This window comes from Cygnus atratus, chromosome 1 (genome assembly GCF_013377495.2).
Source record: "Cygnus atratus isolate AKBS03 ecotype Queensland, Australia chromosome 1, CAtr_DNAZoo_HiC_assembly, whole genome shotgun sequence".
Classification (NCBI taxonomy): domain Eukaryota; kingdom Metazoa; phylum Chordata; class Aves; order Anseriformes; family Anatidae; genus Cygnus; species Cygnus atratus.
This window is the reverse complement of record NC_066362.1, coordinates 9184769-9202302: the sequence shown is the minus strand read 5'-3', so window position 1 is coordinate 9202302 and position 17534 is coordinate 9184769. Positions and strand designations below refer to the sequence as shown.

The 17534-nt window shown below is 37.5% G+C and overlaps 1 protein-coding gene across 6 annotated transcripts in view; it reads right to left on the bottom strand.

Annotated features, from left to right (window-relative positions):
* SEMA3A (semaphorin 3A) overlaps positions 1 to 17534 on the bottom strand; it is a 328521-nt gene that overhangs the window by 149890 nt on the left and 161097 nt on the right. The gene's annotated exons all lie outside the window — the stretch shown is intronic.

The following is a 17534-nucleotide window of genomic DNA, read 5'->3' as shown; positions in this document are numbered from 1 at the left end:
TGAAGCACTGCTTTTCTGAGATGACACAGTTTCATAGCAGGAATAAGTAAAAGCTGAGAAAAGCAAGGATTTTTTTTTTTGTCTCGGGGAAATTTCAATATTCAAACAGCTGTTTTCAAATTAAGACAAACAGTCAAAATGCTGAACTATTCACAGAGTGACAACTTAGAAAAAAAATGAAATCCAAGAATGTATAGCTTTTTCTTTGATCATTTTATCTCTGTCTGTTCTTGTCTGGGTATTCAGCTTTCTTAGGCTCTAACAGGAAAAACAATGCATAGACACCACAGCCCAGACATGGCCAAGTCATATCCCCATCTGAGAAGTCTGGAAATGTTTCTGAGTGTCCTGTCTTGCATGGCATCTCCTGACACTAATCTATACAAAACATAAACATGCTTCATCCTTGATCTCATCCTGTTGGTTGAGATTCAAGGCTGGCTTATATGTCTTATGTTGTGCTGCTATCATATAACCCTTATGCTGCTTTCTGAGGTACTGTCAAAGATTTTAATGTGAGTTATGGTCCTGTGTAGGAAAGGAGGGGGAAGCAAACACCTAAACCTCATGAAATTCTTATAAACCTTGCTGTCACCCTGAACACACACAGTTTAATGTCAGATGAGTACAAAATCATGTGCCTCAGATCAGTGCAATGATCCAGAGTAATGTTTTCATTTGGATAGAACTGGTGGAAAATTTTGATTAAATGGAAACTTCCTTTTTTATTGACAATTCATTTTGATGGAAAACGCCTGCCTAATCCTTGTAATACTTTACCAGACAGTCCCACAAGGCATATTCTCTGTTTATGCATGGCTTAGAGAGAACGGCCATGAGCCAGGTTGCTTCAGTACTTTGTCATTGCAGCTCAGCTCTTATTTGCCAGTTCAAACCTGGGGTGCTAGTTGTGGTGGTGAATGAAGCAGCATGAACTGGTCACTCATTCATTTCACACACGCCACAGATCAATTCCTGTATGATAGAGCTTTTCATTTTCCACATATGCTGAACTGTGTTTGACCTGGTGGTGAAAGGTTTCATTTACCATTACAGTCACTTCAGCTGTGCAGTCTCCAGTCTGTATGCTGATTTATGGATGGATGGATTTGCATATGGCAAACATCCACACAGCTTTATAAGTTTGCATTTATGCCAATAAATGTAAAGTCAAGGCTATGATACTAGCATGAGTAATGTTTTTGTTAGAAACAGCTCTTTGTTTTTTCTTTTTTTTTTTTTTGTAATGCTTGTAAGGATAAAATTCCACTCCATTTCGAGTTTAAAGCACAAGGAGACTGCTAAAAAAGAAATGAGCCTCTCTTTATGTTCACCTTGTTTCTTACTGAGTTTTGCTGTTCCTTAGCAGACATGTTTGGGGATCGTCTTGTTCCTGGAGACAGAACTATGAATAAATCCTGACACTGATGGAGAATTCTCCAGTCTGGTCTTGGAGATGGCAGTGTAAGAACAGTAACATCCAGCCAGAACAAAAGCCAGTCTAATGTACTGATAACCATCCGTGGATGATTAAGGAAAGGGGATGAGCAAAGGAGAATACATAGTTCCTGATAGCTCTCATGTTACAGTTGAAGAAAATCATCCTAGGCTTTTTTTTTTTTTTTTTTTTTCTAATAGCATTTGATCTCCTCTATATCTGACCTAACTGATTACTGCAGAAGGCTACTGTTTAGTTAGTTTCAATACCAGCTTTTACAACTTTTACAAATACTGGTCCTGGTTTTCAGAGCACCTATTGCTTTTTTTTTTTTCACTCTAAGCAATTTGTCACTCTCTCCACAATGTATACACATATCGTCCATTAATGCTAACATTGTCTTGATGAAACATCATGGTAAATATTAATTCATTCATTGTTTCCTGGTATGAGCAAAGGAGAAAAGATCCACCTCCCACCCACATTCTGTAACAGCCTTAGGAATGCAAGATGTTTCATGCTTAAATCATCTACTATGCAATGCAAACGTTTATACCCACTGAAACACAAAACACATCATTATTTTGAAATGTAATTTTGAATTAGACATTTACATTGAGGAACAGCTAAAAAAAACCTGCAGCAGGGTGTGGTGTAATTTTGCACTGTTTATGGATCTGGTCCAAGAATGGTTGTGTAAATATCTTTATGTTTGTGTACATTATGTAGGTAAATGCATACATGCACCTAAGGATACTTTCAGAATTCAGAGACTTTGGGAAGTTTGTTCTCCCAGCTCAGCTCCACAAAGGGAGAGGCTGAGCTCAGCCATGTACCAAAACCCTATTGTAGTTGGATGGGAGAGATGGGAGTAGTTGGATGGGAGAGAACTTCTCATCTCAGTCTGGCATAGCAGGGGAAGGAGTTTCCCATGTTGCATTTATACCCCATGTACCCTGCTGCTGTCTGACAATTTTACATAGATGTCTGATGCCTGTATGTCCTCTAGTCAACATGTGAACAGACTCAGAGACTTTATTACAGTAAGTGACCTTCTTGACATATATGAATATTTTGTGTCTACGTTACTATATAATGTATTTTCTACCTGTTAATATCATCCTTGGCCAGTGCTAGAGATGTGTTAGGATGCCTCAGTTCCAAGGCATCACAGATCTATTTACTAATAAGTTACTTTGTGTGTTCTTTGATTGTTAATACAGTTCAAGTAACTACTACGATTAATTCAATTGATGTCCCCTTCCAGCCTAGTGAAGGACTTCACAGCCAACTTCACTGGAGATGAGTAACGTAAATGTCTTTCCTATTGGATTTTATGCCACAAATGGTTTCTGCTCCCATATTTAACAGAAAACATTCTGTTTCCTTCTTTAAACAAATACCTATCATAAAACATGAAAAATGTTATTGCCCCACCATCCTCTACTGCATTTGCGACTTTCTGCATTTTCTTAACATGTGACATAGACCACAATAAATTTTAGGATAATGGAGTGTCTCCACGAGTGACTACATCTGAGTAGCTGCAATTTGAGATTTCTCTTGCTGTTTTGTGAGGAGCACCGAGAGACCACTGACAAGATGTCTGGAGTGAGGGAGCACATGGCCCTGTGCTAGCTGTCCCACTTTGCCAGGCGGACAGGCGGATGTTTGTAAAGGAGCAGGGATTCCTCACCCATCTGCTAGTGTTAGCAGTTATTTGGAGTGGCAGGAAAGCAGCCCTGGAGTCTCCTGCTGTGGGGAGAGCTCCTGGGCCCTCTCAGATGAGCTCATTAGAGAGGCAGGCAGTAGCAACTTTCACTCAGAATGCCTGAAGCTATAGCTATACTGAGTAAGTAATACTCCAGCAAAGGACAAAAGTTTCAGTGATGTTGTGCCCTTTTTGGATAGATATGGGAAGGGTTATTGAAACAGAACAATTTCATTATGGAAACTCTTCTCCAAGATTGGAATATTACTAACTTATATAAAGTTACTGTGCTAAATTCAGTGGAACTGCTTCAAGGCTGATTTGTGTTCAATGTGTGCTCTATGTTATGCACACAGATGAACTTGTACATAGAAGGTTTTAACAGAAAGACCTGTTAGCAGGGAAAACGGGAAATAAAATACGATGTATTTCTTTGCTCGAATACTCAGTTTAAACTTGCTTTGGCATTTAAAAAAAAAAAAAAAGAAAGAAAAAAAATCTGAAAAATTTGGTGTTGATACACATCCCGAAAAGGACTCCAGCAGACTGAGCTACTGGACATAAGGATGCACTGAAACACAGCTCTTCTTGTAGTATTTTAGAGCATGATGGAGCCATGGGATAAGTGTGATCAAGAGAGATTGTTACTGGATGAAACTGTTTAATTTGGAAACAGAACAAGATTTTGAATAGTTTTTCCTTGTTTCTTTCCATTAATTGAGCAAAGCTCAACAATTTCAAGTGTTCCTAACAATTGCCTAGTTTTGTTGTATTATTATTTCACAAGTGAAGAAGAACTTATATAACCTCCCAAAAGGGCACTTCGCACCACAAGTGCCATGTCCATTGAAATCAGTGGGACTACTCATATGAGTAGGAGTTTGTAAAATCAGTCCTTTTTTGTTGTTGTTTTTAATCTCCTGGTAAATACCGAGAAAAATCACATTTCATTACAGGAATATTAGCATGATCGAGCAAATCCCAGATCCTTTGAATAATTGCCCCTTATAAATTCAGTGAATGAAAATGTGTTTAACTTTGTCTCTGTGAGTCCTTTTCAGCATAATTTAACCAGATCAAATTAGTGCACAGAAGCTATTTGAGAAAGAAAATGTGTGCTATAAATGATTACAGGGGTGACATGAGCTATTTACTCAATTATGGAGCTTGAATGAAATACATCATGGCATTTTAAGGTAAGTAGATAGAAGCTACAAAATAATATCAGGGAAAATGACTACTACTGAGTAAACTACAGCAACAGGCCCATGTTATCTCATGATTAACGGGTAGGTACATAATTCACATCACCTTTCAAGGTGAACTTTACTTTGGAAACATTTTCTAGTCCTTGCACCTGCCTAATCACAGTTTTTGGAGCTGTTTCAGGCATGAATGGCTTAGTAAATCTTTCTCTCTCCATATATACACATGCCAATTCTATCTAAGCAGTCACGAAGTACAATAAAACATGTAGAAAACTGTCTGGCTCAGAGCCTGTTAGGGTTTTTATTTTACTCCGTATTCCTCATTTTTCTACTGTTTACTTTCACTTTTTTTTTGCCTTTTTGGATGCATGAAGAACTGTATCTTTTGAAGGATACATCTAGTTTTAAACTAAAACATCCACCCATTCTACCTAGTTAAGAGTGAAGTGCAACAGTAGAGAATAATGAAATGTTGAGCAGTTTGTAAGCAAGATTCAAGTAATGATTATTTTGAGTGCCTCCTGGGTCAGATACTGACTGGCACAATTCAGAATAACAATACTTGAATCCTTTATGTTTCTTCCACTCCAATGACACTTGTATGCCAGATTTTCAGTGAAGGTCTACACCTGCTTACCCCTTAGATCTTTTTTTTTTTCTTTTTCCCTGTGAAGGAAGAAAGGGCGGTATTTTTAGATTTTTTTTTTCCTTTTAATATTAAAAGAAGTAGAAAATGTATATTTGTGGGAGACCTGATATTGCTTTTTAAGATTCACTTTTCCCCAAGTGGTCATTATTGCAGCAAATCTATTTAAGGCATGGGAGTTTCCATACCTGTGAATAGGTTAAAGTTTTATGGTGTTGCTTTTCACAGCACTTTGAAATGCAATGATCTTTGCCAGGAGCTAGCTGCAGAATTATTTGCATATCTCTCTTCCTACCTCGGCTGACCATTCACATGCAAATAGGAGCTTTGACAGCTTCTCCACACATTTATGAATCCCAGTGATCTGCCATTTTTCAGCTCAGAATGAAAAATATGACAATGCTGTAGAATAAAGCTCTGCCAGACTAGTTTCTTACTGCCTAGTAAGTTTCTTTCTGCCAGATTCGTTTCTTACTCTGCCAGATTCGTTTCTTACTCTGCAGTACCGAATATGAAAAAAAAAAAAAAAAAAGGAAAGAGAAATAAACTTTATTGGAATGGAAAATTGGAAAATCTTGGGAACACAATGAATGCATTTTGATCACAATATAAACATCAGTTTCTTAGTGTTGGGCTGGGGGAGTGTAGTTTTACAAACTATTTGAAAGGCAGAGCTGACTTAAGCTATTGCTTTTTTATTGTTTGATTACCCACTTGATAAATCAGAAACACAAAATAACTCCCCCCTCCCCACCCCCCCCAAAAAAAACAAACACAAAACAAAACCAAAAAAACCCCTGCTTTTTACACTAGGTTCAATTCACTGCATGGTGGACACACCAACGTGACATCTGGGGAGGATAGTGAATAGCAGATACTTAACCTGGCCCTGTATGTTAAACTCTATGTTTTGTTTTTTTTTTTTCTTGACTAGTACTAATGAGCACTTGCCTACAGTATGGACTCACTCAAAAATGGTCCCAGAACAGTTCATCTCTGCACACAACAGGTTCACTGTCTGCCTCTCCACATGCAAGCAATTCTCTCCTAAACTCTGATGTCCAAAAAAACTAACTGGATTGCCTTGCTCAGGACAATATTGTCCTATGATGGTGATTATCAAAAAATCATTGCTATTCTACCCACACAATCACTAGTTGTTATTTTCAAAGAAATCTTGTTTTAATACCTAATGTCTCCTTTTATGGTGTGGTTCCCGTGTCTCAGAATGAGAAACAAGTACATGTTTCCTAGCCTAAAAAGCTGTATTTCACCTCCCTTCATATAATTTACATACATTGATCACTTCCATATGTCTGGCATAAGGTAAAATAGTTTGCATGCATAGTAATGGTGGTGAACCTACAGCAAAACAAAGTTCAGTGTTTGTCATATTCGTACATGCTGATAGAAAAAGTTTTTAAGAGAATGACAGTTATGAGAAATGGGTTATAAAAAGCTGTTTGTAGTTTCAGCTATAGAAATTGTGTTCAAAAACTAGAAGGTGCATTGTTCACGCTTGTCCTCACTCCCTTTGGTACAATGTCAATTAGCAGTATCAATGATCTAATTCCCTTCTCTCTTGCACCACTGCAGACACAGTCATTTAATGAATTTATATATGATTTACATGAAGATAATTGCTGATAGCTTAAAATTTCTAATGTAGAATAATAGTACACAGGAGATTTGATACTTTGAAAGGAAATGAAAAAGTTTTTTTTTTTTTTTTACTTCAGTAAACTGATTATTTTGTGTGTGTGTGTGTGTGTGTGTGTGTGTGTGTTGATCTCTGGTGATCTGTTTGCCAGCTTCAGGAATTGAGCTTAGCTTTTCTAGTACCAGCAAAACCATCACAAAAAAATGGTATGAAGTGGTTCAGTAAGATACCTTAATCTAAAAAGTCAAACCACAGACGTTTGACTAATCAGAATCATAGAAATAAACTCATTTGTTCTGTATTTCTTAATTAATAACATGAAAATTAGTATTTTATTGTGAAAAAAGTTATTCAAAGCAAGAATTAACTAATGTAAGTGCATGAAAAAAGTATAAAAGCAAGGCATAAAAAAAAAATCCTTGAATTAATTCACTAAAGGTAATATTTACATGTTTTATATCAGGTATGTGGAATATATGAACAACCAGTTTTATTTTCACACAGGCCAGGATGATAGGAGGAACAGATGATTTCATATTTATTCTAGGAATTTTACAGAGATGCAGAATTCTCCTTCTAAATTTATTATAGCAGTTAAACCTCATTATTAGGTTTGAACTAGTGCTGTTAAGTGACAGTTTTCCACTGAGTGAGTTCCAAATGACATGCAATTATAAGTGACTGAGCTGATTACTGAGTGTTTCCCCAAGTGGCAGAGAAAGGCTGCCCTCCTCCTGGAGAAGGTTGGAAAGCATTTTGGGTATGGAAAGACAGAAAAAAGGCTGTATATAGGAAGACATAGAGGTTTAGTATCCAGAATCTCTTGGGAAGGAAAGCCCATAAACATGTAGCAGCAGAGGAATATTAAACACTGGTGGCCTGTAAGATATGTTCAGACTAAGTGGAAAAGGGAGGAAGTGTTTGAAGTAAGGTTTTTATTTTTGTCTGACAAGTGCACGCGCACACACACACACACACAAAGCTTTATCTTACTCTTTGTTTGTAAATTTGATTATCTGCTAAGGACACAAAAAAAAGGAGAAGCCTAGCTTAAACTCAGATAACCAGGCCAGGGTCTTGCAAACTCTCACATACCTTTGGTAGACAATACTGCAAAGACTAAACACAAAGGCTCCTTTCCTTCAGACAGTGCCATCTGTAATCACCTTCACAGTGTATTTAGTGTGAAATAGAGGTGGAGACTCCAAAAAACATTGTGAAATGTTCCTGTATAAAACCATCTGGAATACCCAAATCACATTAAATTAGATGGGCTTTCTGGATAATAGGCATGTGTTTCATGTCACACACATACACAGCTGTGAATACATTTTTTATAATCAGTTTAAAGTACCTGTAAGGCCTTTGTATGTTGATCAAAACTAAGTTCTGACTGAACTTTGAATATACACATTAATGAGATTATTCTGAGAATTGATACAGCTCTGAATAAGCATGTCAAGTCTCTGACCTCAAGCAATTCCTCAAGAGATCACCTAATACCACTTTATACGTAAAGAAACTGACACAGATGAGCCAAAGAATTAATAAGATTTCACATTTATGGTGTTTTCTTTGATTCTTATTACATTACAGATTTTCTGTGTACCTTCATACACGATGCTGAGCTTCTGTTAACCTCCAGCTTCCACTTGTTGGTGAGGATAACAAAGCTTTCCTAATTTGTGTGACTGTTTTCCAGTAAAGAGTGTGAGTTGCAATGCATGTTAGAAGAACGGTGAAGGACGCAAAATTGAAAAGGGATATCAGAAAAGTAAGTAGAATACTCACTCAGTAGGCTACAGTTCCCTGGATATAGTTTAAAAAAAAAAAAAAGAGGGAAAATCAAATCAATAAAAAACTGAACAGTTAGAATGATAAATTTATATAAATTTTATTTTATATATTCCAGACTTCAGAGAAAAACAAAATTTCCAACATATATTCTTATTTTTATTTTCATAATATTTTTTTACAAGAGTTATGTAGAATTTCCTTTCAAATTTAACAAATCCCTAAATCTTTTAATCCTTTCTCATGAGATGAAATCTTGCTTGCCTATTTCTTCAAGTATTATGACTAGAGCACAGTAGTACGACTGAGGATACGTATTTTGAACTGCAATATGGGGGAGAGTTACCAAACTGATAACTGCACAGCCAACATTCTGCAAATACTGACCTGCTGATGTTTAGGATATTTCAGATAAGTGCCAACAACGGCTCTTTGAAAATGTTATCATGTCTTCCTGTACATCTGAATTTACATTTGCTCTTCGTGAATGGACTCTGACACATGTTGGAAGAGTAGCAATTTAGAAATAAAGCAATTTCCTGACTATGCAATTTGCAGGTACATCAGGAATTCATTTATATTGTTGTTTGCAAGGCTGTCAGAGCAGGAAGTCTTGATACAGCTATTCATTTTGGTAGTGGGCGGGGGGGTCCGTATATGAGAAAAAAGTAACCTGGAAGGTAAAGTTTTCTTTCTGAGATCCACAAAAAAAAATCTTTTCTGATGTCCCTCCCATCACTTGAAAGGAACCAACATTTGTCACGTGGGTCTAGCAGAACAAAGAGCTTGTACAGTACCTTGCATGATGGGGATGAGATCAAGTTGACCTACAGGTATTACAGAACAACACTCATCATTGCAGATATGACCATTGTGTTTGGAGAAAAAGAGCTCCACCAGAGACATTTCAGAATATATGTTCATGCAAAAGTAGTAAAGTTGCACTGGGAAATCCGTGAAGTAAGTAAACATAATATTAACATCTTCACTTCATTTTAAGAGACTTCAATCTGTTCCTTCCCAGGTGTGGGATCTGTGCAAAGGATAGCTCTTGCCATTTCAGTGTCAGCTGCTGATGAAAGCTGTAGCCTGCACTCTATGCAGCTCTTTTGGATGCTTGTGAGCTGTATTTATCCTCTGTTGCTTCTAGAAAAGGCCACCAACCCCTCCCCCTTGAAAGGCAGCTCTAAATCCTTTAAATTATCTCACAGAGCTTTTTTGTGTCCTTTTCTTACACAAGGCTGGAATTTCAAAAGGAGCCAAGAGGAGCCGTCAGAACCAACATGAGCTTTATACTTCATTAGAGTGGAGAGTAAAGGAGATTTTTCTTTTTCCTTCTTCCATGAGTTAGATGAAAGCAAATAACTACTTCATTCCTTGGATTGTTCCCCACAAGATCCAACTTTGCACAAAAATATTTATAAGAGACAAGAATTTTATTTGACTGCTCACTTCTAAAGTTTCTGCAACATTCAGCTGGAGAGATAAGCAGGAAGCCAAACAAATGTGAAACAATTTTAAAACATTAGAAGAATGGCAAAAACTTCTGACTTTGCTGTGTTTGGCTATCAAACAACAAAGGATGAAAACTAGATGTGACACAAAGTAGACTAGTGCTCACACATTGCAGAGATTGCTGTAGACCTGCCTAGCTGAAGGGGAATCTGTAATCACCAAGGTGAGAAAAGAATCCCCCAAAGCGTAAGTCAACTATTCAGAATTTTTAGAAATAAGCCTAAATTAGGCTCTCTCACTAATGAAATAGATCAGCTGAAGAATGGGAGACTGAGGATCCAGACACCTGTCCTTTCAGTTGTGCATATGCACATATATATTTATGCACAGACCAACTTATACAAAATCGGGTCTTGAAAACAGTTTTTATTTAAAAGTAGAAACCTTCAGAAAGTAACAGAGCTGGTCAGGGGACAGCATATTGAAAGCTCTGAATGATTAAGCTATTAAATTAGTTAAGCTCTGCAGCCCCAGACAGTCACTTCCAGCATGTGTCACTGGGTTTGGAATGAGCTTATTAAGAAGGAGAGACATGGGAAATGTGAGATGTAAGTTAGGGAATTGTTTTCAGCACAATGAAGAATTTAGCAGTACTGTATATTTCTTGCTGTGACTGAAAGTTTTATGGAAATTTAGATAGAGTCAGGCAATCTCCAGATCACAGACACTGAGGGCATACATAGGTTTTAGCAGTTGGATTTTTACACAAATTTAAATGCTCATTTAGACAGATTCTTAAATTAGGTAGTTTTGAGATCGGGACACAGCCTAAATTCTTCTGTAGCATTTAATTGGCACTTTCTTTTGATACCCTCACAGAAAGAAAATCTAAATGAATGAACAAGGAGCTTAATTCCTTTTCCAGTCACTGAAGAGCGATGAGTGTCCTTAAAGTCTCATTCAGCCTGCCTAACCCAAGATTAGCTTTCTGGAGGTACCCTCTCCTCCCATTGACAGTAACAAGAGCCTAACATGACTGACATAGTCAGTCAAAAAGAAAGAGAAAGACACCACAGAGAACCTCCTATTGTGCAGGAGAAAGGCTACAGCGCTCTTAAGATTTTTGATGCTCTCAACAGCTGTGGCCATCCCTTTCTCTTGTACATTGGGGCACTGTCCCACTTGGAAAAAAAATAGGAAAAGTCAAGTAAACGTACTATCCACACAGTTATTCTCACCATTCACAGCTGTTACTGCAAGAGAGTAGCTAACCTATATGAAGGCTTTATGTGGGAGGACCATGAACGTGCAGACATTCCTGAAGAGAGCTTTAATCCTGCAAGGGAAGGAATTCGCTGAATTGCCCACCAGACCCAGCACAACACCAGCAGCAAATTTCACATGTAACCTTAATTAACAAGTGCACCAGGACAAGCTACAGAACTTCTATTTAAAATTTTGACATGGAGATGCCAGGGTCCACCCCACGCATTTGCTTAAAAAATAAGTGTGTGGGAGCCTGAAGACAATTTTATCCTTTTTAGCTTTCAAACAACTGGAAAATGTCACAATCATTGACACCACTTAGAAGGATTTGTTTCCTTCTCAGTCACTTAGGCACTGCCCCAGGTAAAGATCTGATTTTCTTTCAGATCTAGGGTCAAACCAGGCTTCAGGTGATGTAGAAAATGTTTAAAACATTGAAGTAACTTTGTATTACTTGTGCTTCCATTGCAATCTTCCAGGTGTGCATGTAAGAGAAAAAGCCTGTGGCCCAGAACTAAATAAAATGATGTCTCCCTAATAGCAGCTGTGGGCATTAAAACTCATATGCTGAATCAGTGATTAGTCAAACCAAAAGCATATTAGAAGGATCAGAGTACAACAATACATTAAATAAAACCTGAAAAACACTTCCAAGCAAAAAGAAAGAATTGAAAATACAAATCATTTAGTGGTTACTTCTCAGAAGGAGCTCGATGTTAATGCTTTTTTGTACATACAGATGCACATGCGGGAGAGATTATCATATATAATCCATTTACATTGTAGCAACCTGCAAAGACTGGGTTTCTTATTTTAAATATTGTTTTGCCAAATTGTTATGGAATAAATGCACACCAAAATAAGCCCTGAGCAAACAGATAGGTACTTCAGTCCTGATCTAAAAGACTTCAAGCACAGAAACAAATTTTAAGGCAGACTTCACTTACAGGAGATCCACTGAAGTCAGTGAAATTGTAAATGTTTAAATTGTTTTCTAGGTGAGATTTGTAAAGAAGCTATCATAAAAATGCAAGGGTAAGAGCTGCACACCTTGTACAGACCTAAGGAGTTGTGTTTCCTTTTCTGTCAACACAGCACCTTCCACAAACAAGTCAGTCATTTGTAATCCATACAGCACAAATAATTACAGAGAACTTCAGCTTCTCAGAAAAGAGAAGTAATTCAGAAGGCTCTGTAATTCAGAAACCACTTTTTCCACCAGAATTAAATAGGAAAGTTGGAAACACAAAATGAAAATGTTGGGCTAGGTTTTTACCCTCCTTGCTCCAATTACTCTGCATGTCTCAGGCCCTAATCAGCAAGCTGAAAATTTCCCTATATAGGCAAGATCTGAGCTTAGGGATTTTCTTTATCAGCTTCTCCCTTCTGTCAGCATGTAGGACATAACAGAGGCACGTGGGATGCATTTAGGTTGTCCTATGGTCTCTTCTGACAGTCCTCAGGTCTTGTGAAGACCCCACTCAGCCAACATTAGGAAGAGCAACACACAGAGCTTCTCTGAAATTCTCAACATTTACGGGGGGGGGGGGTGGGGGGGGGTGGGGGGGAAGGCTGAAGAATCTGTGGCTGCATCTGATGTCTTCATTGCCTCCAGAATGCACTGAGCTGATGGCAAGGACAGAGAGCAGCGGAGCATGCAGAAACAGCGTGCAGAAGGGCTGGAAGCTGAGGAACATGACAGTCCTGCACCTCTCAACTGTCAATGTCACCTGCTTGCCTTGCTTCCCGGTCTTCTTCTCAAATCTAGACAGCCCTTCATCTCCTTTTCAAGCATGTTAGAGAGGCTTTTCCTTCAGAGTCTAAGCAAAAGGCTTTTTAAGCAGGTACCGTGAAACCTGAGACAAATTCTAACAGGGGTCCAAGTTCAAGAGAGACAGCCTGTATTGCTGAGATTTCTCTCCCTTTTCTTCTCCCAGCCTCGTCTGCTATCCCAATATTTGTGGAGTTATTGAATTGTGAGTTTTGGAGTTTGATTGAAAGGTAAAACCACAATCAAAACCACCAGCAGGTCATCAGCTACAACCCAACTAGGTCAACAAACTGCAAACCGAGTATCATATTTACACTAACATACATACAGGTAATTCAGTGCAGTGTCATTCCTCCCTCGTCACAGCATGTTGGACTGATTGAATCAGACAGAAGCTTTGCCATTGCTCTCACTAGGGCCAGGATTTCATCCGTATACAAATCCATCACATGAAATTGTAAATCAACTGCACATCAAGGACAGAGTAGTTCTCACTATCACTCCAACTTTAAACAAAACACTTATTTTTAATATGGTTTGAACTGGAGCCAGGGAGTAATAGAGCTAAATCTGTGCGCAATGCTTTTCCACTTACTTGTTCTCAAGTAATATGTATCCAATTGAGCAACAATAACAAAGAAGAACCACACATGTACTCTTACAAAACATACTTACAGCATTTAGTAATTTTCTATAGAGAAATAGGACGCAACAGATGGATTTGAGAAAGTTGGGTTCACAAGATTTACTCATGTGGAGACAAAAATGGGGGTTGCCTTAGGAAAAATCTATAAATCAAGGAATTGTTAATAGAAACTCACTCTTTCTTTGGGCTTAAATGTTTATATTTAAAGGTTAGTGTTGCTGGTTTTGTTTCTGTTTGTGATGTTACCCCTCCATACAGAGGACAGCAAAAGAAAATAGGAAACCATAAATGATACAAGAAATCCATCTGGAGTTAAGGCTATATTTATTGTTTTAAACTTTGCACACTCAACTTGATCACCATCTTTCTGAGAACTCTGTGTGCAATAGAAGTTTCCTGAACAGAATCTGTGACCTGGTGACACAGTGTAGAGACTTACAGCTGACACCGAAAGTCAAGCCAGTGAGATTTAAAAAATAAAAATAAAAATAATAAAAAATCTTTAAGAAAATATTCTTCTACTTTGGACATATCAAAAAATGACATTTCTTGTTATTTTATAATAAAGACACAAAATCTTTGAAGGACATAAAAAGAGGAGCTCAGACGTCGAAGGGCTTGGCTGAGCTTTCAGTTTTACAGCTATTTTTTTTTTTTTTACTATGCTGAGGCTATGATCCAGAACTTATTGACGTCAATAAACTTTGGATTGGAAGAATTAATCATATTAGTTCTCTTCGACTGAAATAAGGAGACAGATATCACCTGTGTAAAACCTTTCCAATCTGTGCTCTAAAAGGAATATGCCTGGAAACTTTAAAATGCACAAAGCAAAAGCCCCGATGCTACCGAACAGGAGTTTCACCACAGATCTCATCTGGACAAGGATTTCCCTAATGAGCTCCTCAAATTTCCTTCCTTTAATACGTCATCAAAATCAAGGTGATATAAACCAAATAACCAGAGCTCTGTTTTACAATAAACAGAAAGAACCTTTTCAGACCGCAGATGAGGCCTTAATATATGTATTTATACACTTTCCCTTCCTCTTCCTATCCACAACATACCCTGTAGGATGCTTCTAATCTGCTGGAAGACTGAGTGACGTGAAGTTAAGAGGAAGCGAAAATGGGAGTTCACCAAAACTTCTGTCCAGCAACCTGGGAAATGGCAGAGCTAATACTGGACCTTTGAAAACAAGTGACCATAGGAAATCAAGGTTGGCAGGGCTTTAACCCTTCATGACTCATTTCGCTAACTTTTGAAGCAAAAGCCTGAGCTTTTTAACCATGTTTGACATCTAATTAGTCGAGAAAAACAAGAAGTTAAAATACATCCTTGCTTTTCTTTTGAAATAAAGCACTGACAATTAGCTCCAAGGTATTTGTTTAAGCAAAAAGACAAGCATGCATGTTAAAACAAAGCACAATGACAGTCACTGAAAAGAGAAGTCACTTGGGTCAGTCTTTTTACCTCACATATTCTTTTCAATATTATGAGTTTGTTTTACCACAGCTCTTTATGGGGAGGCAGAACGGGTAAGTAACTGGGTAGCATCTTCTAATTGTAAACAGTTTGACTAGAGATGAATCATGTAGTATCACATAATCATACAGCAGTGAGGTATATCCTGGGAGATGCGTATTAGCATGTAAGGTAATTTAGTCAGTGCCTAAAAGACATGTTTTCAATACCTACATCTCTTAAGGCTGTTCCTACGCAAACTGTTAACACTTATCTGTGTACAATGCTGGAAGGAAAATTTGTCTTGAAAAGCACCAGCTGATAAAGCTTAGTTTCCCCTGACTAATAATGATATCCCCATACTTAGGGATCAATGTAGCAGCACATGCAGCATGTTCCTCTTGACCTGGCCAAGCATTTACACTGGTACTTAACACTAAGTATGTGAGGAGTCTGATTTGATTTTTAGGGTTACACACTTCTAAAGTAAAATTTATGATTAAGTACACATACAAATCAAAGGGCAGAGTGTGAATTCCTGTAAGTCTTCAGACTTTACTTTAACTTGCTTTGAGTTTAGTACGCATTTATTTTCTTTGCTGGATAGGAAGCAGGGCTGCTCAGCATTTGAACTCATTATCTTTTTACAACGACCTATCAGTCATAAAAACAGTGTCAATGCTCCCTTTTGTTTCTTGTTTTGTACACACAGGACTGACTATATATTAAAGTTTGGTGTCTGATACATTTAAAAAATGAAAATTAGATCCTTTCTCCCAGAAACAGCTGAGCTGGAAAACAACCAATAAGCAGAGTAGCAAAATGTTGCTAAACTGCATATGGATACAGTAGCATCAGAAAAAAGAAAAAAAAAAAAAAAAAAAAAGATCACTGTCAGACGGATTTGGCCATCCTTTGAAATTAGTTTCTGTGAGATTAGCCAATATAAGCAGGGGTAGCAGACTTGAGCCATCAATAAACTTTAAAAGGTGAAAAATAATAAACAATAATTAATTAGCCATTAAACCCCTTTACAGGATATTTTTTATAGGATTTATTCTTCTATATACTAATCTGAGTTTCAGTATGATTGTGAAAGTTTGGAAGCCATTAAGAGGCTTTTAATGATTTTTGACATGACATGTTATGGTAGAAGCTTTCTTCAGACTACATTATTCAAAATAATTTTTTTTTTTGTAAAATAGAAATGGCTTTTCTTATGAAAACTAAACGAACACATTCTGAACCCCTTAAACTGTTCTTTTCATATAAATCTTCTCAAGTCTAAACACACAAAAAATATGCATATATGTGTTCCTTAATAAAGCCCCACACATGTATTTTTTTTAAACAATGCATCCAAGTTTTGCAGGTGTTTAATTTTTTTTTTTTTTTTTAATCTGGAGTGTGAAAATGACATCTGCCTTGTCTCAGAAAGGACTTTTCTCTGTTTCATTTGCACCATATGAAAGATGAAAAAAAAAATAAATAGAAAATTTATTTCCACTGGCAAGAGGTGTATTGACACTATACTGCAAACTGAGATTGACATCTATGACCAGGCATGCACACACACGTTCTCTTTTTTCCACTATAGAAATGGTGTGTTACTTTTCCTCCCTTCCTTCAGAATCATAGTTGCTGCTCCTTCTCCCAGCCTTCAATAATCTGAGAATTATGAGAAGGGAGCTCTTCAGACAGAAACATGTACATACACACACACACACGTACACAAACACATCCTTTTTAGCAATAATACTCTACAGCTCTTACATTTTAAACTTCTTTCCCAGTTACATATTCTCCAGATTTTGTGAATTCTCCTGAAAATGTATGTATAGAGGAGCTATGCTGATAAAGAAAAGGAGTCTGCCTATTTCAGAGTCCTCCTTTAATACAGGCAATATTATACAAAAGTTAATTACTGACAATTGCAGTGTGAGTAGCATTACACAATTTCCAATGTAAACGTAATCTCAGAGCTCTTTCTTCAGTTACACCTTCCTTGTGATCTTTAATGACATGCATCTGACTATACTGAAAACAACCTCCGCTCAAATAAATTGCACTGCATGAAACATCCATAGGCGGTATTTTCTAGTGCATAACAGTCCTTTCCTCCTTTTCTGGACTGATCTGTTTCTTTCAGTTTATAGTTTCTTGGCAAACCCACCATCTACTGCTTATGTTAGGCATCTGATTGTCAGATTTGTACAAACTGAATATTCATGACTTGAAAATTAACCACTTCATGCCTAAATAAAGGAAAATATACGTCTTCATCTATTCCACGCTGTTTGAAAGAGATCCGGTACTGTGGCAGCACTACATGCCCTGAACGGGGGGGATTAGCTGGGTGGCCAAACACGTCTCATCGTTTTAAAGAGTAAAGTCCGATGAAATAGCACAAGACTGGAAAGACTCTTCCACGGATCAGCACGATCCCGAGCCCTTGTCTGCAAATGCAACTAACTC